The sequence below is a fragment of the Zonotrichia albicollis genome, chromosome 3, assembly GCF_047830755.1.
Source record: "Zonotrichia albicollis isolate bZonAlb1 chromosome 3, bZonAlb1.hap1, whole genome shotgun sequence".
NCBI lineage: Eukaryota > Metazoa > Chordata > Aves > Passeriformes > Passerellidae > Zonotrichia > Zonotrichia albicollis.
In genome coordinates this window covers 38,499,167-38,526,956 of record NC_133821.1, presented here as the reverse complement: position 1 = coordinate 38,526,956, position 27,790 = coordinate 38,499,167, and the positions used below count along the sequence as shown (strand labels likewise).

At 43.2% G+C, this 27,790-nt stretch overlaps 1 long non-coding RNA gene across 1 annotated transcript in view; it reads right to left on the bottom strand.

Moving 5' to 3' along the window:
* LOC113458751 (uncharacterized) overlaps positions 1–27,790 on the bottom strand; it is a 96,555-nt gene that overhangs the window by 62,672 nt on the left and 6,093 nt on the right. The window contains exons 2-4 of the long non-coding RNA XR_012579476.1: positions 27,249–27,440; positions 4,784–4,936; positions 1,463–1,700 (exon numbers count right to left, since the gene is read on the bottom strand). This is a non-coding gene — a long non-coding RNA (uncharacterized LOC113458751). The remainder of the gene's footprint in view (positions 1–1,462; positions 1,701–4,783; positions 4,937–27,248; positions 27,441–27,790) is intronic.

The following is a 27,790-nucleotide window of genomic DNA, read 5'->3' as shown; positions in this document are numbered from 1 at the left end:
CAGTTTGGAGTTGGAAAATGAAAGTATCTGCCATTAACAGAGATCCACTCTTCCTGGAGTTTTACTTGCTCCTCCCAAGTCCTGTCAAGGGCTGAGGCTGGGACAAGGGAATGCTGATATCCTCCATATTTCCTCCCACCCCTATTTCTTCATGCACTCATGTTCACCTGCCTTGTACTGTAAACAATTGACCAAACTGGTCTAGAAAAATTAGACTGGAGGACTGGAAATGGCCATGTAACAAAATGATAGTTTGCTTTTGTATCTGTTACTATAAGATGAAAAATACAAGTAAAGTCTTAAGGAAGTAAGTACTTTTAGAAATGTGAATTACTGAATAAAGCTGCATTTATACAAAATAATGCTTCTAATCACTTCTTACTACAAAAGATTTTCAATATTAATTCTGATGTGTGACCTGCCTTTTAAAGGATGCTGTGCACTACATGAGCAGTGGTTGGCACACATGCACACACCTCTTTGTCCCATATATGTCTTGAAGCACACACATGCTTTCATGGAAAGGAACGGTGGTGGGACAGGAGCAATCTGATGACAGTGTGCAAATCAACACCAGAAACAGAGTGACAGCTTCACACGTGCACACAGACAGCAGTCCAGTGGTACTACATCACCTGTCAGTCTGCAGTCACAGCTTGGCTCTCACAAGGGAATACAGAGGGAAAATTGTAGTTGTACACATGCACCAAGAGGCATTTTTGCTTTGGTAAGAAAACCTGGGTTTAGTGCTTCTCATTATGTCAAGCCTGTGGGGCAACACTACAGAGAAGCTGTGATCCCAGCTCAGGTCTAAGAGTCTAAGTCTTACTCAGAAAGCCCAGACAAAATTAGAAATAGCAATTAAACACAGCAACAACTTTTCCACTCACACACAGGATTTAAATCACGTCAAAAGATAAATCAGGGAAGGCCCAGGATATTCTGCTGGGAAGCATCTCTGAGACCACTTGGCAACTGTGTGCTCTTGCTCTCTCTTCTGAGCAGAGAGCACATTCCTGGAGGCTTTGGCAAGTTCAGTGTCCCTGAACAGACACTGCTACCATCACTGGTATTTACAACACACACAGACTTCCCGGGCAGACCAGCCCCTGCCCAGTACCAAGGAGAATACAACGGCCTTTCTCAGCCAGGATGCACATAGCACTGGCTTGTCCTGCCTAGCGCTGCTCTTGACCATCATTAACTTCAGACTAGACTGGAGGCACACTCTTGGACCACTTCAATCTGAACATGGAGGTCTTTAGAAGCCTTTGTCCACTACTAAGCCTTTCCTTACTGTAGAACTCACATCTCTAGGAGCCTCTTGTTCTGTGGGGCAGCACCTGGATGTCTTCTACTGCCTTTACCTTCTCTCTACCTTTGGCTTTCCCCATTTATTTAGTAAAGCCTAGTGCTAATCTTCTTTTGTTCTAATGTGACCAAGAGCTGGCTTTTCTCTTACCTTGGTCATTGTGCAGCAAATTCTTCATGAGGAAAAGCATAGAAGTGAGTGGAGTGTTGCAGGTGGGTGCTAAAAGGGCACCAGGTACCCTGCTGGCCTCCCATTCAATGCAATATCTTCCTCAGTGTTTCATTGCTCAGATTTCATTTCCACCAGATGCTTCCCTCAGCCTCTCTCTTTCTCTCCACAGTGAGGCTGGAGATCTCCTGTAGGAATAGGAGGGCTCTGCCCAGGGGTCCTGGGGAGACAAAAGGAAACAAGAGACATAAACAAGAAAATAACAAAACGATATTCAGAAATCCAATAAATGCCAAAGAAAGAAACAACAAATGCATTGCCTTGGCCCGAAGCCCACAAAACAGGACTTTCAGTAACCAGCACCACTGGGAATGTTCACAGGCTGCTTTTTACAAAAAACTTTTGTGAACATTGAAACTTACCTCTATTTTGATATTTTTAGGTCCTTATGTCTGAGCTGATTTGTTCACTCTGAATTCAGCTGTGGGCCAGTCAAGCAAAAGCAGGAGACAAAACCATGCTCCTCTGAATAAAGAGAAACTGCACTCCAATGCAACAGAGGCAGTGGGATTCAGTGCAGAAGTATACTTCTTATACTCAGTACCAAATCAGTGCTCAAACATCTTCAGTTAAACTATTTTCAATTATTATTTTTAAAAAGAGGTGGAGAGTATGATTTTTTAGTTTCTAGGATCCACTTATGTTCAGAGCAAAAACTTCAATAAAGGATAACATTAAAGTTCTTTCTTGTCCAACAGTCTCATCTAGAGTGAAAAATACCTTTCTCATGCACATCTCTAAGTCTGTTCTCCACCTGGCACTACACCAGATTTAAAAACTCTGTCCAAGTTCATTGTACATGTTGTATGACAGGTGTTTGCAGGGAAAGCCAAAATGACCTCATATGTGCCAGTCCTTCCAATAAGCACTTACACCACGTCAGCTTCAGGTGATGTTGAGTTTTCTATTCTGCCAAGGCACAGATGGACAGAGTACACCTGCAGTCTTTAATGGGTATGCTTCTTGAATATCTTAGGACAGCTTTGGTTCACTCCTGTCTGGTGCTTATGTCTAGGATAAACTCAGGATCTTAAGCAAACGCCTATTAAAGCGTCTCTCCAGGTAGCAGTTGATGAGTGCCAATCTACATTAAACTGTGGGATATTATATCACAAAGATTTATATATTAACTCCAGGCTTGTATTATATTATATTGCGGTAGTCCTTAAAGTCATGCTGCACGACCTACCTGAAACTGCCAAGGTGAAATTTGAATTGAGACTCCTAATTAATTAATTTTCCACATTTTTACATTACTGGCAAGTTTGAAAAGGTCAAGGCAAGGTAAGATTTTATGAAATAACTGTTTAAAATAGTCTTTGAGTTATTGTGTTTAATTTCTGTAAGACGACTAGGCCCAAAACTAGATTTTTACCTGGTCTTCAAATCAACATTTTTATCTGATCATCTTCCATCTGTTGCCATGTGTTATGTACATACTTGCACACACATCATTTCAACACAAAATCCTCCATCACTGGGAGACCATTTCTCTTTTATTGGTGTTCCAATCCAAATCAATGTCCCAGGAAGAGATCCAACTCACATTTTCTGTGTCCCCATTTCTGCTCCTGACACAAGTTGTATAACATTAAGTCTTCAAATGCTCAGCATTTGCACTAAGTGCATTTGCATGGGTACTGTGATATACAGTTCCCTGCACAGCACATCACATTGATTTTGTCAGCAGTTACTTCTGAAGCCAGGCAAAGAGCTGATTGCAGCATCTAAGCTCCGTTTCATAGAAACTTGATGTCCCTTTTCATTCTTGCATTTGAATGACTTCTACCTCTGGAGCAGCCTGGCATGTCTTAGGGCATCCCCAGAACAAGTCTCTCAATTCTGCACTAAAATGAGGCAGCCTCTTCAGGACTCGCCACCACATTGTGAGATAGAATTATTTTCTTTGATTATTTTCTTGTATGAAATTCCCAGTCAGTAAAATGTAGAACAACAGAAACAAGCCAACAAAAGTATGAAATTCCCAGTCAGTAAGATGTAAAACAACAGAAACAAGACAACTACATTCATCTTTAGCCAAATAACCTCTAGACTCATAACATGAGTCAATGATCACCTGGTACAGCAAAAAGGAAGTCAATGAGGGCCATTAAGAGGATCAATAACAGCATATAGGGAAGAGAATGGTGTTAGTCACCACTTTGATGTTGAAATGTTCTTATACTTTTCTCCAAAGCTTCTAAGAAACACCTAAATAGGTGTTGGTACTGAAGAAACACCTTCAGGTGCTGGTACTGAAGACCATGCAGAAGCCATCTGCATTATGAAAGACTCTACAAAGAGAAGCCTGAAATAACTCTCTTCTCATCACCATTCATTCACCAGAAAACCATAGGACAGAAGCATTTGTGTTTCATCACATCAATCAGCTGCATATTGCTCTAGTCAGGGAAGCTTGCCCTCGCCTCTAGTCTGTCAGTGTGTTCAATTTATCCCACGTGGGGTCACTTGAGCTCATTTCTTTCATCTCCTTTCCTTGATGAAACTAAAGCAAAGTGACAGGTACAGAGATAGCAAACAGCACGACTGAGCTGGACCTCCAAAGGACTCAGACGTTCTGACAGTGCTCTTTTAATTTAGTCAGCTTCTTTGAAGATGCAGCCACCTGAGAATAAGCCCTTGATTTCACCATGTGTGTTCCTGGAGGCGGCACAGCCTTTGTTTCTATATAGCCCTAAGCAGGAACCCACACAGAGTGATGCTGCAGGAAATTATATTTGTGACTCACAGCTTTTCCACAGCATCCACAAGACTTCACAGTTTGGTGACCCCAGATGGGCATGGCACTTGGCTTGGAAAAGGGATTTGGTTTTCAGACCTAGGACAACGCTCTCTGGCAAGGACTTGGTGGCCCAGAGGTCAGGTGCAATACCAGGTGGCTAATGGGGAGTCCATGTCTCAATTTGAATTATGGACATGTAAGGTTCAGGGATTGGATTTAAAATCCATGTCACTCTTCATACTTTCAGTACAAAAAGCTTTCAGAAGAGTTTTTGCCCAAGTTAAAAAAAAATAATCCTATAACAGTACCAGCCAGAAGAAGTATCATTGCTGTGGTTATGCAGCTCCCTAAATTCCTGCAGACTGTGGCCAGAAGGAACTGCACAGGTCCTTATTTGCCCCTAAGACTTAGCTCCTCACCTGCAATTAGAGGACATTTTTAGAAATTTCCTATCCAAAGGCAAATGTAGAACTCAAAAAAAAAAAACTCATCCCACTTACCTGTGCAGTTTGGAGCTTCCATAAGTCTGTTCACCCCTTACCATGGAGGTAAGCCATGGGTGAGTTTGGGATGCCTTTGGAGGTTTGATGAAGTGGGAAAATGGAGCAGTGCCATTTCTCAAGCAGATTCTAGCAAGACCAAATTCTTTGTTGCTGTAAATTGAGGTAGAGCAATTGATTACAGTCAGTAGCCAACAGGCAGGGGGTAAAAACTGCCACTGGTGTCCAGTCCAGGACCTACCTGCTGTTATCCCTGAGACCTGCACTGAGCTGGAAACAGGGGAGTGCAAGAAAGGGAATGAGAGAGAAAAATATGACACACAATCCTTTGCATTCTATCACACATGCTTGTGCTCACTTCAGGATCACTTAATGAAGCCCTGGCTGGGTAAGTTTCTGACTCCAGCAATAGCTCTCCTTCAGTATGAGGCACAAGGCAGAGCCCATTACACCACAGGCTCCTGCATATCTGTAAAATGGTTCTAAGTTGAACAGCCCCCCAACAGACACTAAATAGCACATGATAATTAAAGTGCATACGATGCTCTACAGCCCTTCGCTTTACAGTCTACACTGCCCATCCTGCCAGCCATAAGCTTAGTTCCCAACTCTTGCTTATGAGTCTCAGACCTCTATTTTTCAAAATACTTCTCACATTAATTTTACAAGATCTCTGCATAGGTCTGAAAGCTGGCCTATGTTGAATCACATAAGGCAAACAGCACATGAAACTAATTTTTTTTTTAACTCAGATGTGTGTTTCTGCATGTGTTTGCCCTCTTGTCCTCTTCATTTCTTAATATGCTGCAATTAAATTAATGAGCGAGACTTCCAGATTCCCAGCTCTGCAATTTTACCTACAGGACTTGGCTTCACTGACTTCACCAGCTTGCTCTATTGTCTGGTCTCTGCTAATCTGCTTGTGAATCCAGTCTGAAACCCTCACACTTTGCTCCTTACCACTTTCACTTATATGATCTATAAAATCACAAATGGAAATGTAAAAGAAAAAAATAAAAAAGCAGCTGTTTTGAGACATTTGAAGTAGCTGAAATGTATCTTTCAAGCAGCAAATGCTTTTTGCAGGAAAACCTAGAAATTTGAACAGACATTTGGCAGTCTTCTGTCAACTAGCCAGGCACTGGCAAAGAATGTACAAAGAATATAAACATGAGCTGAATTTCATTTACTAGTAAACTTTGTTTTTAATGAGGAAAAAGGGAACCTGAGAAAGAGTTAAGAATTTCCTCTTGTCTCATTACTGGTGACCTTCCATTAGTCACTGAAAATGAAACGGCTTGTAATGGGATCTTGTGGTTTCCATGGCTCTAGAAAAGCCATTTTTACGAGGTTGCTGCTCGATGACTCTGATGAGTCACACCTCATGAAAAAAAGGCAGATTTGAGAGCAGCCAGTTCCAGCAGTTGGGGGGATATGAATGGTCCCCAGAGGGCTGTCCCAGGGAGGAGCACTGTCAAAGAACAGGTCCACCCTGGCCTCAGGGGTGAGCCCAGCACTGCTGGGGATGCTGCCAATACCTGTTCGCTCGGCACTGGGGAGCACAAGTGGAGTCATGTTCACAGAAATGGTGAGGAGGAACAGAGAGGCAGCTTCTCAGCACACACTTGAATTCTTTCCAAGCAGCTGTATCAGACAGCACAGCATCCATCATAAAATTACTACACTCTTCTCTCTTACTATGGTTTACTATAGCACCCACAGCAAATTACAGACTCGTAGAATCATTTAAGGTAGAAAAGACATCTAAGATCATCAAGTGCAACCATTAACCCAGCACTGTCAAGTCCATGTCTACAGCATGTCCTTAAGCACCACATCTACACTTCTTTTGAATACCTCCAGGGATGATGACTCAACCACTTCCCTCAGCAGCTTGCTCCAATGCCTGACCCTTCACCAGCATCATTGCCCAAAATGGGACACACTCAAGCACCTCATACCCAGAAATAATAAAACACTCAGAAGAAAAAAAAAAGGGTAAAAAACCAACTCTCCCCATTTCCACCACTACCAAAATAATTTCAGAACGATCATGCTACCTTAAAGATTTTGGATAAGCTACATACAAGCTATTTTGCATGTACTGCACACATTAACTGATGTGATAATGTTCACTTGCAGTTGCTCTATGTTAAGTGTACTTACCTGTAATATCTATTAAAAAGATGGACTTTCTTTTTAGGAGGAACTTAATACAGTAACACTCCAATGATATATGTGAAAGAGGCCTTGAGCTATTTTATATTATGGAAAATTTTAAATACTTTTCTAGAAATCAGCCACTTGAATTTGGCTGATGACTGGAGCAGAAATAATAGTCCTCCAACTTAAAGAATGGCAATAGGGAAAATCTGAGGTTCTACAGACTGGTTGACTTCACCTTAGTCTCTAGGAAGCTGATGGAGGCAACTGTTCTTAAAAGCATTTCCAAACACATGAAGGATAACAATGTGATTGGCAACAGTCAGCATGGATTTACAAAGGAAAAGTCTTGTTTAACCAACCCAGTAGCTTTCTACAATGTCGTACGCTTCCTTTGTATGTCTGAATTCAGTTTGGCACTCCTTGCTCATGCACACAGGCTTCCTGCCACTATTGCTTGATTGCCTGTGCTTTCAGATGGTCATTTTCTGAGCATTACTGCACTCCTTTTCTCTCTGCAGCCATATTACATAGGTTTCTTCCAAGCAGATTCTGAAGGGATTGTTATGAATGACTGTTATGAGATCATTTAAAGAATCATTGGCAAAGGTACCAGTAAAAACAGCTTTGATATAAAAGCGACAGCACAACAAATTTTGTTGGCAAGATTCACTCTGTTACTTACTAAATGGCTAAGGCACACTGAAGAAAAGAATGTAACTAAAATCCCAAGTCAATCAATCCAAACCAAAATAAACCAAAAACTGCATGCGTGTGTGTGTGTGTGTGTGTGTGTGTGACAAAAGGATAGAAAGGGTAAGGATTAAAAGGAATATGGTCTAAAGGCCTGATATCACTTAACAGCATTTAAACAGCAGTACTTAAACTTAACAACATTTAACTTAAACTTAACACTTCAGCAATGAAAGCATATAGCATGTACTGTATCACAACCATAACTTGTTTAAAGGCCTAACTTACTTACATAATCTGAAGTACTTAAGAGTCTAAGAGAGCAGCATTTCTCCGATATTTGAAGTAGCATATGCACACTTGCATGCACACAACATAAGGAGCCTGAACAGGCTATCTTTAAAAAATTCTCCTCAAAGATAGTGAAATACATTGGAAGCCTTTGCAACTTCTCAATGGGCAAAGAGTCAAGGCTCAAGGAGTGGGGTCCAGAATCTGTCCTTATCTGGCAAGCCTATGAGTGTAGCAAACCTGAGAGGCCCCACTCAGAAGGAGATTTCTGGTCATGGCCCTTTGCTGTCCAGGAGAGCTCAAAGGGTCTCCATTTGGACCACTGTTAATAGAGAAGCAAGAGAGCGGGCTTTAGTCATAACCATGTTTAATCCTGGCTGCATTTCGGTCAGAGATTTCCTTTGAAAGTGTGAGAACAAGAATGTTATGTCAGTCAGGCAAAAAAAAAAGTTTCCAAGGCTGTTCATAAAGTAAAAAACAGGGACTGGTTAGAGAGCACAAGTTCTGGAAGCAGAAAATGTTTCTGATAAGGTCAAGAGGAGCTGAGCCCAGGTGCTCTTTGTCAAGGTTGAGCTTAATCATCATTTCTTAGACCACAGTGTGGCCTGAAAAAGGCAGGGAAGGGGAGGATGTACCACTACAGAGGAGTATTTTCCTCTCCTGAAATCCAGGGCTGTGGTCCTGCTTTTTGGCCAGTTGCTTCCTCTTAGAGTCTTCAACTACACAGCTCCATGGTCACTGCAGCCAAGGCTGCCTCCAGCCGTCATGTCAACAACCAGTTCTTCCTTGCTCATGGAATCAGGTCGAGTAAAGAACCTTTTCTTGTTCATTCCTTGATCACTTGTTTGTACAGCATCATATCTTTGCTCAATACTGTTCCACGTCGATGGAAATCTCCCTGTGAACATTGTTTTGAGTTTGCAGCACTGACAGTGAAAGCTGTTCTCAGTAGGCACGAATGCCAGGAAGCCACATGCTGCTTCACTTTGTTTCCTGACTGTACCAGCATAACTCCTAAAAATGGGACTTTTGGCACAAATAACCACAATTGCACTGACAGGATATTCTATCGTCACTGTTTAAAATGTGATGTTTAGTGAAAACTCTGCCAGATGTATCTTTATAATCATTCACACCAAAAAATCAAATAAAAGAGAAGTGTCAAGGTTCCAATTCAGAAAAGCACTGAATATTCCCTTTAAGGGAATATTTTTATACCAACCTAAGTTTGGCAAAATATTAGCATGCATGTTTGGCAAAAGTTAGCATGCTCAAGCCCTCTGTCTAATGTAAGGTTAATTCTCATAGAAGTTAAGATGAATGTTTTACCATCCTCCTTCATCTCTACAGAGAGATTCCAAACACTCTTTAAAATATCATCTCTGCAGCACTGTCAACAGAAAGCAGTAATTTTGGCTGCCCAAACTGAAATACCTAAGAGAGCCTTTGTTTCCAAGGATAGGTGCTCAAAACTCTTTGAACACAAGACAGTTTTAAAGGCATCTAAACCAGAGTTCCAAGCAAATAAAGGCAAGAGAAATCACTAAACAGCTATGAAAAGCAGTCTGCAACTTCAGTGTTGCCTGATTTTTAATGGTTCAAAATTGGAATCTTAATGTTATACTAACACATTTTTACATTTTCAGTAGAAACAGATGGAACAATGTTGCTCATGCTATGCCAACACTATGTTGTTACATAGCCTTTATTAAAATTGCTCCAAGGCAAAAAACCTGTATGCACAAAGGTAAGGGGTGGGGAAAGCTGGCAGCTGCCTTGGATGCTCAGGCTTGAGTCCTTTAAGTCTGAGCCAGCTCTGTGCTTCATTGAGAAATGCCCACAGCTTCATGAAGGGAGAAGTGGAAGAGAAGCTGGATGCAGGGTACTGAGTGAACGGCGTCCATGAGACTCCTGTCCTGCCAAAGGCAGTGGAAACACACAAATAAAAAGGAACAATAGGAGAAGGAGTAACATGTACAATATGAAGAAAATGGATGTATGAGTAGAATGATATTTAAAGGACATTATTGAATTGAGAATTATGATCAGTTTATCTTTAAATCCAGGAAAATGTCCCAAACTTTCCTTCCCTATTTTGCTCAGAAATTAATCCCAGTTCTGACAAATGAGATGTGAAACAGAGAGGCACCTCTGTGTGTGCACACATCTATAAATGGGTCTTCAATATGTGCATCCACAGTATGATCCACAGCCACTGAATTAGATGGAACCATTCCCACTTGGCTTCAGTGGGTTTTGGATCAGGTCCCCAAACTCTGTGATTCAGCATTGAAAATAAAAGAAAGGGACAATAAAATGCCAGATTAATTCTCATTCTGAAAAATCTGAGCTGATCTGCTGGGGGTGGGGGGAAGGGAGGAAGAGGGTAAAAAAACTCACACAAAAAACCAAAATAGCCCCCCCCCAACTTTTAACCTTCCAACCATGTAAATGCTTTCAATTAACTACCATTGATTTCCCTTTGCTTATATTGAGAACTTTTATGTCCCAAAAGGAAGCAGTAAAAACATTTCCATTATAACCACAAAGATCACTGAAAAGAAAATAAAGTTTTCTGTTTCATTACCTTTTCTGTGTGGTAATCAATTACAGAGGAAGAACAGTACAGGTTCAATTAAGTAACTAAATAAAAAGGAATTAAAACCCACAGGGGATCTTTATTTTACTTATGTTCAAGTAGGGTCCAACTCCAGGCCTCACTGACTTGTTTGTACCTTATAAAGGGGTTTAATTTCTGTGAACCAGTCTGTCAGCAATAGCTGACCATAATTATGAAAATGGGGATAGAGAAAACAGAGGTACTGAAAATAGCTTCCCCCAAGTGTAATCTTCCCTCCTCCCTGCTTCTTTCCAAATGGGATTATCCTGAGCTCTCAGCACATGGCAAAGTAAAAATGAACCATTCAGTAAAACAAAGGTTTTTCCTTTGAAACATAAGATACAACTCAGGAAAACACTGAATGCTCTGTCCCAAATTAGCAAGTGCCTGAGCACGCACTCACCTTTAAGCACTTGCTTAGATGTTCCACTGACTTCAGGTTTAGCATCTGCTTATAAAAGCTCCCTGTGTCTTGCAGAATTGCAAGTTCATACTAAGTGGTGAGAGATTCATTTAAAAAGGAAATATTATTTTTTTTAGAACTTGAAAAAAATAGCTGTGGGTTTGGTTTTGGATTTCTTATTTTAAAGTCTGGGTTCTTATTTTAGGCAAATAACTCATGACTTCATTATAGACAGTCAGCTTCACATGGACAAAAACAAAGCTCATGGAGACATATGCAGTATTAAATTGGTGCAGATATCACATGGAAAATTTCAGAGGAACTGGCACCCATGGTATGCTTTGCCAATGGAAAGCAGTTTTGTGGGGATCTCTGATTACACATACATGTATGCCAGTGCATACACACACACAAAAATTATCACAGGAAAATTAGGCATTTTACTTCAGGCAATGGCAGAAATTTTAGAGATTAAAATGAAGCCATTGTTTCACCCACAACCTTTACATACACTGGCTGGGACTCATCACCTCTAACCCCTGAAGCCTCACTTGGCCAAGGCTATGCCAGCCATATGAGTGGGCGACTGGGGGTGACACCTAGAGGGGCAAGTGGCCTATGTCACTGACACTGCATGACACAGCAAAGGGACCAAAATACCTTTCAGTCTCCTCAGACATTGAGCAATACAACCTGCAATACACCTGCTCAGCTTCAGCAGGCACCTGTGGCATCCCTGTTCAACCATGGTTCACCATGCCCCTCGTCAGCAGGGACCCTCAGGGCTCAACATGCCTGCAGCCAGCCCTCCTTCCCACCCTCTCTGGCCATCAATTAAAGAAGGGCCAAAGCCAAGAAAGCACCACCACCCCTGGTATGGCAACTGATGCTCCACCTGGGCCGTATAGAGAACAAGAGAGATTGTACCATCAAGTTTCACGAGCAGTCAGTATAACTGCACAACTCACCAAGAGCAACACCTCCAATTTGAGAAAAAAATCACTCAGAAATCTGTTTGCAAAAAGATAGCTTGGTATTGCTCATAAATTAAGCCACTCTGTTTCACTGCCAAAATATTCAACAAATTTCTTTTTTGGACTGCTCATTTTTCATTCTTTCAGGCTACATTTAACCAAGTAATCTCCCTATAAATCCTGGCTCCTGCTGCCATTCACAATGCAGTGGGTCTTGTTTAGAAATTCTTAGAATCAGGGCATTCCTGATGCATGACAATCCTTCAACTTCTTTCCTTTTGAAAGGAAGAAAATGGAAATCAGTCCTTCTCCAAGTTTATCAGAAGGGCAGCCAAACACTGATGTTATACAGTAAGATCTTGAACTGGGAACTAGGCAGCTATTTTAATCAGTGGGCTTATTTCACGTCTGTCAAGGACAGTATATTTAGATCTGGACAAGCTGTTTCTTCGCTGCACCTCTGATCTAAAAAAATGACCCAAGCACAGCAATTCTCAGATGGACTCTTATGGACTTTGGCAAAGCCTTGTGAAAGAGTTTCGATAACACACCAGCTATCAACAGGGCCAGGATTTAGGAACAGTAAATAAATATCTATGACAGGTAGAGCTGGAGCCATCACTGCTGTTTAACCAATCATGGCTATTTAATCATACTTTCCAGGCACCATGAGATTTGAGTGAATTACTCAGGTCAAAATAAGACAAGCTCTTTTGTCACTGCTCACCTGCCCAGAGTAAAGCATATGTGAACATGATGTAAGTGACAACCTCTGAGCAACTGACAGCAAAGAGCAGGAAAGCTCTCCTCAGCCAGGAAGAAGAGCTTCCTTAAGGTACCCCTTCCCAGCCATGCCACCAGGCAGTACTACAGTAGGCTGCCAGCCTTTTCAGAAGTGATCCCTCTTTGAGCATCAAAAGAAGCAGAAGGATTTTGGAAAGACTTTGCCTCCAAACTGGCTGTCCTTACCACAGTGCAAAGGCGAGAAAAGCTCCATGGCTTTCTTTCTTTTTAATCAGTCATTAGAATAAAAAAGGGATTAAAAATGAAAGCATTACTGTCTAGCATGTTCTAAGATACCAGAAACCTTACCCATCAGTCTCACCCAGTCTGCCATATGCCTTGTCTCACCAGCTGGAGCTGTGGGTTACTGCAGGAGGAGGAGATGCTTGTGCTATGAACAACAAAGGTCCTTGCAGCCTGTGCACTGCCTGCAGGAACTACAGCTTGTCTGCTGCAGCTTGGGCACAGAGCTGCCTTTAATGTCAAGGCAAAGCACAGATACCTGGCACTGTATCATCTTCCCCATTCTCCTCACTAGGACCTGAAGAGCTTGAATTTGGGACCTGCTGTAATCAAAAATCTAGAGTCTAAGAGCCATTTGGACTTGCATCCTATTGATAGTAAGGCACTGAGAGGATGCATCACCCTCTGCACTCATGCAGACTGTCTGTCCTTTGAAGGACTTCTCAGAATGCTTCGATAAGCATTAGAGTAGTAATGAAATACTGAAACACAATGCAATCGGAACCAATCACCACCCAACAGGAGTCTACAAGGACTTCCATATATTTCCTACTTCTCTGCTCTTCTACTTTTTTATGTTCTAAGGGAAGAAGAATTTTAAAAAGCTAAGTTAGGAGTTATTGTCTGGGAGATGCCAGTGGACAAACTGCTTAGTAAGGCTGAAATTAAATGACCTGTTCATTCACCACACAACCACCCAGGGACTGCTCCAGACCCACCCACCACAACCCTTCAGGGTACCCTCTCTAACTGCTGCACAGGGAGCACTGGAGAGAGACCACTGCAGGCAGCCACCTGCAGGAGCATGAAAACAAACAAACAACCCCCAAAAAAACAGCTTTACACCTCCTGCTCTCATCATAAGCCACAGAGGCTTAACAAATCCCAGGGGAAAATGCCTTTATGTGTTCCTCTAGGATACTGAGGAAGGACAACAAAAAAAAAACACCTGCTACCCTGAGATGTGGAGTAAATTCCACCCTGATCCAACTAGCAATGTCACTAGGAGAACAACAGTACAATTTGACAGGCTGCCAAAACACCTCCCTTGCCTTGCCCATGCAGTCTCATCCCCAGACTTACCCTGGAGGGGAGAGCAGTATTGCCCCTTCCTCACCTGATGGAGCACAAGCTTCAGCCCTGGACTGCCCTGGGGCTGTCCAGCAGGGCCCTGGCTTTGGCCTCTTGGATGGCTGCAATGCAAACCTGCACTTCTGCTGCTGGTTTGATATTCCACTCTGCTCCCTCTCCTTCTCCTGCACATCAGCTCCAATCCTCCCATGCATTTCTCACTTTGCAGCTCAGTCCTTCCTTTACCTCCTTCCCATCTTGCTGTTCACCCTCTTTACCTAGGCAGATCACAGCTACACAGTCATGGGAGTCATCCTTCACCGTCTCTATGGAAGTGTAACACGAAGTGTCACCTACATTTCAGTGACATATTTTCCTGCAGCTGCAAACTGCAGTCTCAAGATCAAGAGCTGGGGTCCTAACTGCTTCCTCCAACTCCCATCCAACCTGAAGTTGTTTCAAAAATAATATTTCACTGGCAAGAGGTATAATGCAAGCTAGCAAAATACCATTTCCTCCATTAATGTCTGTGAAGTTTTAACATTCTTGCCATAATCTGCCTGCAGATGTACCATAGGTATTGAGAAAGAGCTCAGAGACTCAAAAGCATCAGGAAATGACCACTTTCTGGGGTACAGAGTCAGCTTGTTTTGTACAAACTGTCTGGCTTACGAAGACAGTCTTGTCTTAGACTTGCCAGCCAAGCGATATGAGCTACTGATGTACGTCTGGAAAATATTTATGATAAAAATTATGGTTGCAAAAAGAATAGCAAGTGAGTAGCTGATCCAGCTGGCATGCAAATTGTGCATAATGTTTATCAGCACAAATATGTTCATCAGCACTACCACCTAGTCCTTCTGGAGAACAGTAGGTACTCAGGGATCTTTGTGACCATTAAGCAGTAGGGTTTCCTGCAGCCCTGATAATAAATTTATTCCTGTCTTCTGTGAAACAGGAGAGGGCGTTTAATCATCTATCATACTGTCTGACAGAGCAGCATCAGGGTTTTTTTCCATCTCAGAGTGCATCAGGGCAAGTGAGGCACTTGAGGCCTTGGACTTCAACTGATATTTCAACTGGACAGTGCAACACCTTGGGATTTCATTGAGCCTCTGGCACTGGGTAGAAGAATGCTCAGCAAAATCACCCCTCTCAGAAAACAGAGCATCATTTTAAAGTGCATCCCATCTCTGACATCCCTCCTCTGCCTAAGCAAGCTCTACACAGTGCAGCAGCCAAGTTGCATTGCAAAAGGGGTTTCCCCAGGACAAAGGCAATGCCAGCTGTGCCCAGTGAGCGCTGTGCAGGTGCAAAATCACTGGAGGCAATTGGAGGAGTCAGAAAGGCCCCAAGACAGGGAGGTTTTGCAAGGACTTGAAAACTGCTGAAACCACTCTTTGCACACAGGAGGAGGAGGAGAAGGGAGGCCCACCTCTGAGAAGTGTGCAGAGGGCAAGGCTGGGTTAAAAACAAAGCAGTGCCACCAGGAACTGCTGGCTCCACATGTCCTGCCGCTTTGTCTGTGCCACCAGGGCTCCCTTGCACAATCTGGATCTCCCTAGAGCTCCCATTCTGGGACAAATCCTCTGCTCCCCATGAGCACTGCTGAGCTTCCACTGCTCCTGGGTCTCTGCCATCCAAACAGCCACCTGTTTTCACAAAACTCAAGGAGTTTAGTATTTTTATCTTGAGAGTGGTCAGAAGGCAGACATGTTTCCCTGGGAAACCAGGCTAAAAACAGACCCATAGTCTTCCATGTCTTTTGAACAAAATAATTAACCTGGGAACTGCTGTATTAAAGCATATCTTAATGCTGCTGAGGGAGGAGAAATCAGCTCCCAGTCACCTTCCACATTACTGTGGAAACATTGAAGGCAACATTTAGTGAGATCTAAATCAATCAGGATCTGCTTTAGCATCTGTCCCTTCTGAAATATCCTGACACCCACTCTGTCAGCAAAGACCAGCAGAGCATTTGAGCTCCCTCACTAGCCCAGCAAACCCCAGTCACACTAGTTTTTCACTGTATGCCTTTCCAACCCTTTGGCAGTTCTACATTAGACTGTTTTAAAAGGGCCAGATAAGAATGAGTCCTGTCAGCAAAAAGTATGATTTGGTTCTAAGTCCATAAATTCTTTGCTCAGTTCCTTGATGGATGAGGTCTGCTAGTGTGACACAGTTCCTTGTATTCCCCTCTCTTCCCATAATAAAATGGGAAGAAAACCTCCCTTTCCACCTCATTTCATATGAATGTTACTTCTTGGTCTCAGAACAGCTTGGTCAGCTTTAAGATCCAAGACCAGCTTTGTGCCCACCCTGCTCAGGCTTTCTAGAAATAATTTTGCTCTAGTGTGGGTCACCCAGACTGTGGGATAACTGGAAACTTCAGTGTTTATTAGTTTTCCTATCCAGTGCTGAGTGATTTTTAAAGGAATAATTGTTTCCAGATGTCATGCATATTTTGCTCTGAAGGAATACTGCAATCTCTGTTAAGGTGACCAGCCTGGAGAGGTTGTTTTTCCCTATCCAAGTGGCTCTCTCAAGAGGATTTGGGAATGCTGTGTCTCCCATGTGGACCCTGCAAATGCAGGTAAGAGTAAGACTCAGGATTTCTGAAAACACTCTTGGTTGTATGGCACATTTCACAAAGCTGAAATGTTGAATGTGCATCTGTGATACAATTTTTGGGTTGCTCTGTAGGGAGAACATTGTACTGGGGTGTTAGAGCAAGGCTCAGTCAAAACCAGCCAACCCTAGAAGACTTAGATCTCCACTTTTACAGGAGCATCCTCACATTGCATGGAAACACACTTCTGATGATGCCAAGCCCTCTCTGACTTCAGAGTGCAAAGGCTGGAATAACAGAAGCACCTGAAGAAGCAGCACAAGTTAAAAATAAAACTCTGCCACTATGGAAAGTCTGAGTCTTGACTGGTTTTGAATGCATTTCTTTAGTCAGATGGTTTCTGTGCTTTTACTCTCAAAAGATGTGCACACACATGAGTAAGTACAGAGTTTATGTAGCATCAGTCAAAGATTAGGTCAGAGCACAGAATAAATACCATGTTATACCTTACAGGAATCAGTAGTTACATTATCCAAACTTTGAGAGGATGCTCTAAATTACTCCTGAGCAGTTTCAAAGTTACATCTGGGTGCTCCGCTTTCAAGAGCTCTGCTCTGTCATACTAGGAATTAGCTCACAAAGGCTCCTGGACCTGTTAATCTACATTTCCAGTTCCAGAAGACATTATTTCCATAAACATAATTGCTTGTTGACAGGTAGATGAGTTCTACACATCACACACAAGATGAGCAAGATTTCACACAAGGCCCATGTAAAGAAGGATGGGAAGAAAGCACCTTCTCCAGTACACAATAAAAACATGTATTTTGGACACAGCTAGATCAGCTAAAACACTCATACATGAAAATGACTGATGAAGACAGAATAGTTGCATTTTGGTGTCTGTGAAGTCCTGCAGGTTTGCTTATTTGCAAGGAAACCTTGTATGATACCCAACTAGACTTGTAAGCTACTGGAAAATGCTGGGCAGCTGCAAGTGAAATGTGGCAGCTTTGGGGGAAAAAATCAAGACATAAGTTGGTAAAAAAAAGCTTTAGTAAGACTTAAATGCACTATTCGAAACTTTCTGCAATGGAATTATTAATTTTCTATTTTTGAAAATATTATTTCAATTCTGTGTAATGCAGTAAATGCATTTGATTAGCAAAATCTATGATTTTTTCCTTACATCTTGTATGAAGAAAAAATTCAAAATTGCAAATGAAATCCCCAGAAAATGAAAAATGAAGTTATCTCTCTGCTTTACAACTAAGAGTAGGTGGTGTTGAAAACTGTCCTAATAACACAGGACAAGACTGACAGCACTAAAAAAGGGACTAGAAAAAAAATAGAGCTAGAAATAAATTGGCCTCTGCATCAGAGCATTCCATAATAGGTAGGAAAATATGTTCCTTTTTCTACAGAAATAGATTATACAGAACACCATCATTTTGTGTACAACACCTACTTCAAAACAGCCCAAAAAGCTGTAATGCCTAAAATAAGAAAATGACCAAACTTATGTCCATGTTCAGCAAAACTCCCAATTTCATTGCAGCACTATATCACATGAATAGTTAGTAAGTACATGCTAAATTATACTGCTGAAGGCAAAGAAACATGGGACAAACCTAAAGGCTTGCCTGGGTAGGTCAGAAGGACATCCAGGGCAGTTTAAGTCTGTGTTTAAGAGATTCCTTGAATGGGGACAATTAATTTTAGTTGAGGGCATGCAAAGCACCACAAAACTTGTGATACTGCTGGGAACAGGCTGTAGCCTCCAAATCTGCACCCCTAAATGCACTCTAAGCAGTAAATAACTAAAATATTAATGGAGTTTGAGAGATGATATGCTAAGCAATTGATTGTATCAAAGAATTACTGCAGATGGTAGTAGGGCCACCTGTCAGCACAAGCTGTCCCTTCACATTCTCCTATTTTCAGCTGTTTATAACTTTGTCACAAAATAGACTTATTTTGCTAAATATCTGATGCAATTAGGGATCTCTTTGCAATCAAAGAAGACCTCACCATTTTTCAAGACAAGCTTCTGAAATGTACTGTTTTGCCCACATTGAAGTTGTCCACAATTCTACCCATTTTGTTGACAAGTCCTATTTCTTCCAAACTACTAAATCCTGGGAGTGGGATTTGCACAGACTATCACAGTGAAGAATGTCCTTTCTGGCATCCCCACAAACTGCTCCAAACCTGACCAGGCCATGGTGAAAAGTGATCACAGTTCATGCAGGGCCAAGAGACCCTGGCCACAAGGTGACTAAATCTTCTGACATCCAGCTGCAACAGCACAATGCACCGCTCTTTTCTGTGTAAAGTTTACATTTATTAATTTAATTTGATTATTTAATTTAATCTGATTATTTTCATTCTGATATTCCTGAGTGCTTGTGTGCTTTAAGTTCTTTAAATTATTCTATAACATCTTATGTCATCAAACGACTCACAAAGCCTTCACACACAATTATATAATAATAAATATCTTAAAAATCACTATGCCACCTAAGTGTTCCTCTAAATACTTGCATTTTACCTAAAAACAATATAAAATAAGTGTAAGAAATAGTCAGCTAAAAGGAAAAAAAGGAGTTTTCTTTTCCTTAACAGCCAAAGGACCCTACATCAAAACAGACCATGGTGACCACAGCTCACACTTGCATAACAGTCACTTGCTCTGCATTAGATTTGCTTTCACAGGTCCCATAAGCACAAGCAGTGCCAGGAGAAACTATGCTGTGGCTCAGTGCCAGGAATATACATTACTTTTACACATTTTAAATAATACTAAGTACTTTTTTTATTTGTAGCTGCACTAACAGGTGTTATTGCAGCATCTGGGAAATGTTCTATGTAAAAATCCAATTCAAATTCATGGTTAGGCTAATTTTAAAAGTAAGTCTCCACTTTAAAGCAGAACTAAGCCTTGACAGTGCCCAATCCTGCAAGATGGCTAATTTTAAGAGGCAGAAATCCTATGAGATCTGATATTTTGCAAGATTTCCTATCCACATGCCTTCCAGCTTGAGAAGCAATTCAAAACCACAGCTATGGGCATGAATCCAAGCTTCAAAGACACAACGTGGACTAATCTCTATTTTAATCCCCACTTCTCCTGGGTATTACAAAACACATGTTTCAGGGTTTGGAGCTTCTGACTTTATCTCTCTAACTTTGGAGCTGATACCTCTTGGTTCAGTTGAGAATGAAACACTTAATGACCTTACCTGGTAATTAGCTTTCCTTGCCCTCTGATTTCCATGAAGAAGGCAGCATTGCCCTGCCCAGCCCACACGGATCAGCAGCGCTGGCAGCTGCTGGAAAGCAGAGGTCACTGCTCCTCAGGGGTGATGTCCCTCTGGGATCTTCCTCTCTCCAGCTGTGGCTTTCAGGGTCCTCTTCTCCCTGCACTAGAACAACTCAGAAATCCTCTAAACTTGCATTTGCCAAGGTGGAAGCAGTGATTTGAGCACTGAAAGACTGCCAGGTCAAACTCCTGATATCATCAATATTCAGACACTTGCTAAAATGAACAGTGATGAGTTCTGTATGCTGGCAGCTCCATAGTCCAGTTTGAGACTGATGGAACATCTCTAAATATCCTTTGATACAGTATAATAGCAGCTTGTTTGGATTGAGTTAGTTTGCAATGGAGATTACACCTTTTTTAATAAGATGCAGGGCACAATGGGACTTTAAAAATCTTTTGTAGCTTCTAAATTTTTCTGCAACAGAGTAGATGAAGTTGTGGAGGACCTGAATATTTCCAAGAACTCATCAGTGATTCAGTGTGCCATGCTCTGAGCAAACAGGCCCCTGGGGATGGTGCATGCCAGTGGTCTGACAACATCTCCAGCCATGAAGTAGTAGCACAATGTTCATTTCCCTGAGGACCTGAAAATGACATTTCCTGCAAGGCTCTTTGGATTCCCCTCTGGACAGGGACAGGTTTTTCCAGCATGGAGGTTTCTAAGCCGAAAAAGGAGCCTTGCTTTGGCTTCCCTGACCTTTTCAGCAGCCCCTTGGAAACATGTGGCAGGAAGGGAAGCTACTTTTCCTGACACCATTCAGCTGCCAAAACCAGTAATCCCTCCATGGTATTCCTGCATCCCTGCCTGGTCCTGAGGCCACAGAGCAGGAGCCCCACAGGCATCAACCTGCCCCTAATTCACTCCCTGAGCCAAACCCACCACAGTGAATGATGACAGCAACCAGGACAGGGGTGGTAAGCAAATCTGTGACCCCTTAGGAGAGGACTGTGCCATTAGAAATGTGGAATATTCTATTTCAGTTGAAAGGGACTTACAATGTTCATCTAATCCAGTTGCCTGACCAAACAAGATGTCTGACATACAAAATATTGAGCAGAAACCTTATTTCTGGCATTTCTTCACTTCTACATCTCAGAACTTGCAACTAAACCTACTCAATCTGTAAATGTGCATATGTTGTTTATTAGATTATTTGCAGTCTTTCTTGCTGCTGAAGGGTTAACACAGTGTCCTTACCTCCTGATGATCCTTAATTATAAATAATTAAGGGCACGGCAGAACTCTTCACTAAAAACTACTGTAGTTTTTTCCAGAACTGATTTCTAATCCTTTCCAGGACAGCTGCACAATTTAATATTTTTTAGAAAGTGCTGAAGCATATTTCACAACTTGGCAGCTGCCTGCCAGGGCAGAGGGGTGCATGGTCCTGGCAGGGAGGGCACAGCCTCAGCTCCAGCCTGCCTGGAGAGCCCAGCTCTGCTCAGTGCCACTGCCCCAAGCAGCAGAGGCTCAGGAAGGACCAATTCTCAGCCCATCCAAAGGACACAGGGATTTACTGCCCTGGCCATGGGGAGAGGATGAGTGCTGCAATGGGGGGCTCCTACACAAGTTTGGAGAGGGCAAGGAAGGCACAGTTGAGAGGGAAGTGCTGACTGCCAAGGCCAAGGGGGCCACCTCAGCCCCTCTCCCTCCTTACAGCTCTGCACCTTCCCCTCCTTGTTGGTCACAGAGAGGTGACAATGGGCACTAAGAGAATTAGTTGGCTGAGCTCAAAAAACCAACAAACAAACAGGGGGACAGCAGGTCCAAAAAGCTAACTTGTAAAAAACAAAACCTAGGAAGATCACTACTGAGACCCCCACATCAGAAATGCCTTCTCCTCTAAAGCCACTGACACACTTCTTCTTGCTTTGTCATTTATCTTGTAAACCAATCCATCTGCCTTCAAACCAAACATGCCATGTAAATATGAAGATTATTAGGAAGCCTTTTTTTCCCCCTAGAGTAAATTAAACAGCTGGAGGTTACATTTTTTTAATATTGACAACCATTACCAGGCGTAACACAAAGCAGTTGGCTGCACACACAGCCCCACAATGTTTCACTGGGCCTGATGCAGCAAAATCAAGGAACTTGTGCTGTGTACCCAGCTGCAAATGCCAGAGAGACTCCTGAATGCCACTGAATTTACAGCAACTGTCACACTCGAAGAGCTGATGCTCCCAGACAGTGGAAGTACACAATTAGGTCACATTAAACATTGAGGAAATACCACAGGGGTTCCACATGCCAGCTACAAGTGAGTGACACTGGGAAACAGCTCGTAGCTGGCAAATGCCATCCCAGCATCAGTGCACAATTTCTGCTAAAAGTTCCCAGATGAAGTCTGCGGGTGCAGAAGTGTGAGCAATCACCCAAACAGAGGCAGTAATAACATTTCCCCACAAGGCAGAGAAGTGAGACAGGCAAGAACCAAAGACAGGTTTATTCCTCCTGGGAAGCCACCACTACCTCCTGTTCACAGAAAGGAAGTGGCTGGGGACTACATTCCTTCAGGAGGGTTTCCTTTAGGGCCAGAAGAACAAGATGAAGCAGTGATGCTCATGGCAGAGGCCTCAGACTTGTGTAGGGCTTTTTTTCCATGTTCAGCATTAAGCATAGCAACGGGCCCTCCTAGCCCTACCACAGGAGGAAAAGCGTTTGCAGTGTCCTTACCATTGCACACACATTACAAAGTACATTCCTGGCCAGAGGTGGACTGGTGAGAAATGCACAGTCCACAGAGCCCACTCTGCCTACAGAAAGCCTTTTGCATCCTGTCAGCATCACCAAACTCTTCAGCCGAGTCCAGTCTTGCAAACCTGAAATCAAAGGTAGTTGTCAGTTGCAAGGTAGCTGTTATCACAGACAACAGACACTCTGTTGCACAACATTTGGTGCTTGCCATAAAATTGCACTGAAAAAGATGTCTATGCCCTTTCCACAACAGTGATGATTATTTAAAACATTAATAAAAGGGCTCTGTACAAGACCTCAAAAAGAGGGCAATGCTGCATGGGGAGAGAACAGACCATAACATGTAAACTTCAACCCTGTGAGAAGTGTCAGTTTATATCTTTTTACTCCCATGTATCTTGAAGTTACTTGTGGAGTCCACTGATTACAAAAGCACGTTTAATTTTGCCTGTGATCAAACACATACCCATGATGCAGCAGCAAGCAGTGCACCTCAGGGAAATGTCACACAGTTTTTGGGATGGTGAGTGGGCAGCACAGCTTTCTCAGCACATGAATTAACACCTCAATTCTTTGAAAGTTTCCATTTTTCCAATTTCTTCACCAGGCTTTTTCAGTAGAAACACTAGTTGTCACGATCAGCAATCCTGTTGCAATATTTCCTCACAGAGCATCCCCATGGCTCACTCCCAAACACAAGAGCAAGGCTATTCTTCACACTTTCAGGTCAGCCCTTTAGCACAGGCCAAGAGCAGCATGTCATCCCAAAAACAGCTGTCAGAAGGGCACAGGCAGATGTGTGTGCAGGAAGTAACATCCTGAGTTATTGCTGCTGCTGCATGACCAGGGGCTGAGAGCAAAGGCACACACCAGCACACACCAAGAACCAAGCTGAGCACTTAGAGCAAACAATCAACTTCCAAAATATTTTGAATTGTGAAACATAATCTAAATTCCAGCCAAGAACAAAGACGGTAAATTATGACACCCTCATAAATCAGATTTAGTATGGTCTGCCATGGCACAAGATTACAATGTTACGCTTTCACAGACTGGTTAAGATTGGAAAGGGACCACTGGGGTCATCTAAGTCCCAGTCAAGCAAGGGTTCCCCAAAGAAGGTTATTGAAGAATGTGTGCAGATAGCTTTTCAATACCTCCAAAGAGAGAGACTCCACAACCTCTCCACACAATCTGTTCCAGTGCTTGATCACCCACACAGTAAAGAAATCCTTCCTCATGTTCAGGTGGAACTTCTCGTACATCAGTTTCTGCCCATTGCCTTTTGTCCTATTCTTGGGTGACACCAAGCAGAGCCTGGATCCATCCTCCTGGCACTCTCTCTTCAGATACTGACAGACTTTGATGAGGTTCCCTCTCTGGCATCTCTTCTCACAGCTGACCAGGCCCAGCTCCCTCAGCCTTTCCTCATATGGGAGATGCTCCAGTCCCTTAATCACCTTTGTTGCCCTCGGCTGGACCCGCTCCAGGGGCTCCATGTGCCTCTAGTCCTGAGCAGCCCAGACACAGCACTTCAGACGGGGCCTCACCAGGGGAGGATGAGGAGGATGAGGGCTGTGTGGGAGCCGGGCGGCGCCGGCTGCTCCCTCTCGCGGCTGCCGGGCCGCGCCGGCCTCAGGGGCCGCGGCCGCCGGGGCCTGACTGCAGCACAGCCCGGCCTGAGGGGAGGGCCGGACCCGCCTGCCGGGACACGGCCCGCTCCCCGCCGGGGACACGGCCCCGCTCTCCCGGGGGACACGGCCCCGCTCCCGGCCGGGGACACGGCCCCGCTCCCACCCCGGGACAGGGCCCGCTGCCACCCCGGGACACGGCCCCAGCTGCGATCCGGCAGGAGCGAGCGCCATAGAAAAAGGGAATCGAACCGAAATACACATACCCCACTCTCCCAAGCTGTAATTGAGGGCGAGAGCTCATCAAAACGGGCCCAGCCTAACCTGGAGGAGACCCGGGACAGAGGAGCTTGCATGGCTGATACCTGGCAAAGCAACCAAAAGCCTTCACCAAAAATGATTTAATTAGTTTTTGTTTTGCCTAAGTTTCCCTCCCTTATTCCCCATGCCCTCCCCACGACCCCAGCCTGCCTGGGTTTTGGGGAGTAATTTTAGGACTCCGTGTTTCTGACCAGATCTCATCTACTGTGACATGTGACAGAGCCCAGTGAGTGGAAGGCTCCAGCCCACAGATACCCAAGAAAATCTAAGATTCCCTTGCTGCTCATGCAGTTTTGTTAGATGGTTTGTCAAAAGTTATTGGTGGCTATTTTTTAAATGGAAGGAGTAGTGAGAAAATAGCTTTGCAGCATATTGGGCTAGCAGATTGTTCAGACTCTGTACAGGGACAATAAAGCCTTTAGGAGCCTTTGATTGACATATATAATGAATGTAGCTGTCAAACTTTTGTGCAGCAATTTTATTTTGGCAAGCTATTTCACTGGCCAGGGTTTGCATAAAAGGAATAATCCACATTGTTGTGATGCTGCTATTTACAGAGCCTAGAGGACAGTGGCATCAGTTCGGAATAAATATTAATATTCAACTTTCTTTTGAAATACATTATTCTGTATGCAACCTATACTGCATGTGCATCTTCAAACAGGGAGAAAGGCATTGTTCTGCAGAGAGAAGGGGGCCTGGAGCTGCTGGGAGTTGTTCATTCACTGATTCATTACGTAGCCTTTGAGAAGGCACTTAGTCACTCTGCAGTTTAATGTTTCTCTCTGAGAAGCAGAGAACAAAGCCTCAACACAAACTGCCATCACTGTTATCAGTCAGAGTGGCAGAGGTCACCCAGCCAGCATGGGGTCAAGGGGCTGCTCTGAGCAGTCCTTGTGTGCACAAAGCCCAGGACAGCTGCGCTCTTCTGAAACAGCTTCTTTCTCCTACCAAAGCAGTGGCAGGGTCAGCTTGGGCTATCGTAGGCAGCAGTTGCTGCTTACCCACCACCTTTCCTTGGTTATGAACAATAACTTGCCAAGAAATCACTAGCCTCAGAGAAAACAGGCAGAAAGCTACTGAGAGGGCAAAGCAAAACATGAAGGAGAGGAAGAAAATAAAAATCTACATAAGCAAGGATGACTCTCATACTGTATTTGCTATGCAGTCAAGCCCACAAGTGGGTTGTATGTCTGAAGGTGGAAATACAAAGACATGTCCTGTTCCCTGGAAAGGTAAGCAAATTCTCAAATTATCTTTAGAGGCTATTATTAGCCTCACTCCAACACTGATGTACCCTGTGCCCAAAACCTCAGCATGCACACATTGGATCCATAAAAACAGATATTCACAGCTCTGCAGTTCATAGAAGTGCTGGGCCCATGCTTTGGTACCAGTATAATTTAAAAAAAAAGAAGTCTGAGTAGTAAGTGAGGGCATGGAAAGGACATGCAGAGCAAGAACTTGGAAAGGGCATGAAAATCCAACTTGAGATGCTGAGGTAAATGGACACACATTTTTTTAGAGTGTAACAGGTTTGTTCAGTCATTCCTATATTAAATTCTAGAGATAGGAACTTTGTGTCTACCCCCAAAATAATAGTATTGTCTGAGACAAAGCCAACTTGGTATGGTGTGCCAGAGCTTTTCCCAGCCCATTCATGTCATAAAGCATCATATACAACCAGGAAGCAGAACAGGAGCTTTATGTCCCTATTGCTTGAGTCCTAAAATACAGAGAAAGGAGACAGGGCACAGAGCACATAAGAACCAAACCTTGTCCTGGTTCACATCACAGCCCTGTAAGGCTATAACACAAAAGGTGTAACTATATGGTGAAACATCTGTGGGGGACACTCTTGTCTGGCACAGAGGGGTTCTGCAGATGGACTTCCAGGGTGGAAAAAAGAGTACCTAGTTGGCAATACAAATTACTTCAGGCCAAACTGCAATACATAACTATAGATTCCATGTATAGATCCAGCCTTAAGCCCAGGAGCAATACTGCAATACAAGCCCAGGTGGGGAGAAAGGAGCCTGGGTGATTTAAACTACATATATAAGCAGTTCAAGGTAGCTGAAAGTAGCACTGATGCCTCTGGGTTTCTGTATTCATCATTTAAGGTGAACATACAAAACTCAGAGTGCAGCAGCCCAGGGATGTTCCTCACTGGCATCAAGCTGGCAGTTTCCTAAAAGCAGCACTTGTTGGTTTCCTTGGTTTGCTGACCAGCAGTGCCACCTCCCCTCCCTGCCATGGTGCTCAGCCTTCCTCAGTGTCAACAAAATGGCATGTTACTCTACTTTGCCAAACTTTAGCACTGAGAATTTAATTTCAAACAGTCCGGCATCTGCTTTAGCCAAAACAGTTCAGCCATTTCCAGGAATATTATTAAAGGAAAAATATACTGCTTGGCACATGTTAAATAAATCCAGGCAACATTTTATATGAAGATCTCTAGCTTCAGAAGAGAAATTTTCAAATTTGGCAGAGAGGTGACCTTTGTGGTACAAACATGTCTATCCCTATTAAAACCTACCTAAATTGGGCCAGATTACAGGGCAAGGAAATACTGCAGTTAAGGACTCAGTAAAGACTTTTGAGAATTGCAGTTACTTGCTGTTCCTGCTGTGGGCAAGAAGTCCCTGTCTCCTGCAGAGCTGCAGCTTGCACCCATTACCTTGGCCAGGTGTGCCTGCACAGATCCTCCATGGCTGGATGATGAAATTACAGAGCCAAGGGTGAGTGGAGAGACCAGCATTCCTTCTGACATCTCCATATATTCCCATATTTTTCTGATAGAGGACAGCCTTATCTGCCACACAGCCCAGGTTCAGTGCCAGCATTACAAGTGCTGAACAGCACGAGGACACTGCAGAAGACAAAGTGTGACCAAACAAATCAGGGCAATTACAATACATAAATGCACAGATAGAAGAATTAATGTCAAACAGACAATGGCATTGCAGACATCCCCTAATAATGAAGGCTTGAATGTGCTGTCTCAGTAAAACTCTCAGAATGAAGTTTGTGTGCAGTATAAGGAGAGTTTCTGAGAGAAATATAAATACAGGCCACCATTCTGCAAAACTTCACAAACCCAAGCCCTTGCATTCAGGTGCCATCTCACTGACTTGGCTGCAAAATCAAGGCCATTCATGTTAAAAGCACAGACAAGAACATCTGCTCAAACTGGTGTGTTTTAAAAGTATTAGTTAATTA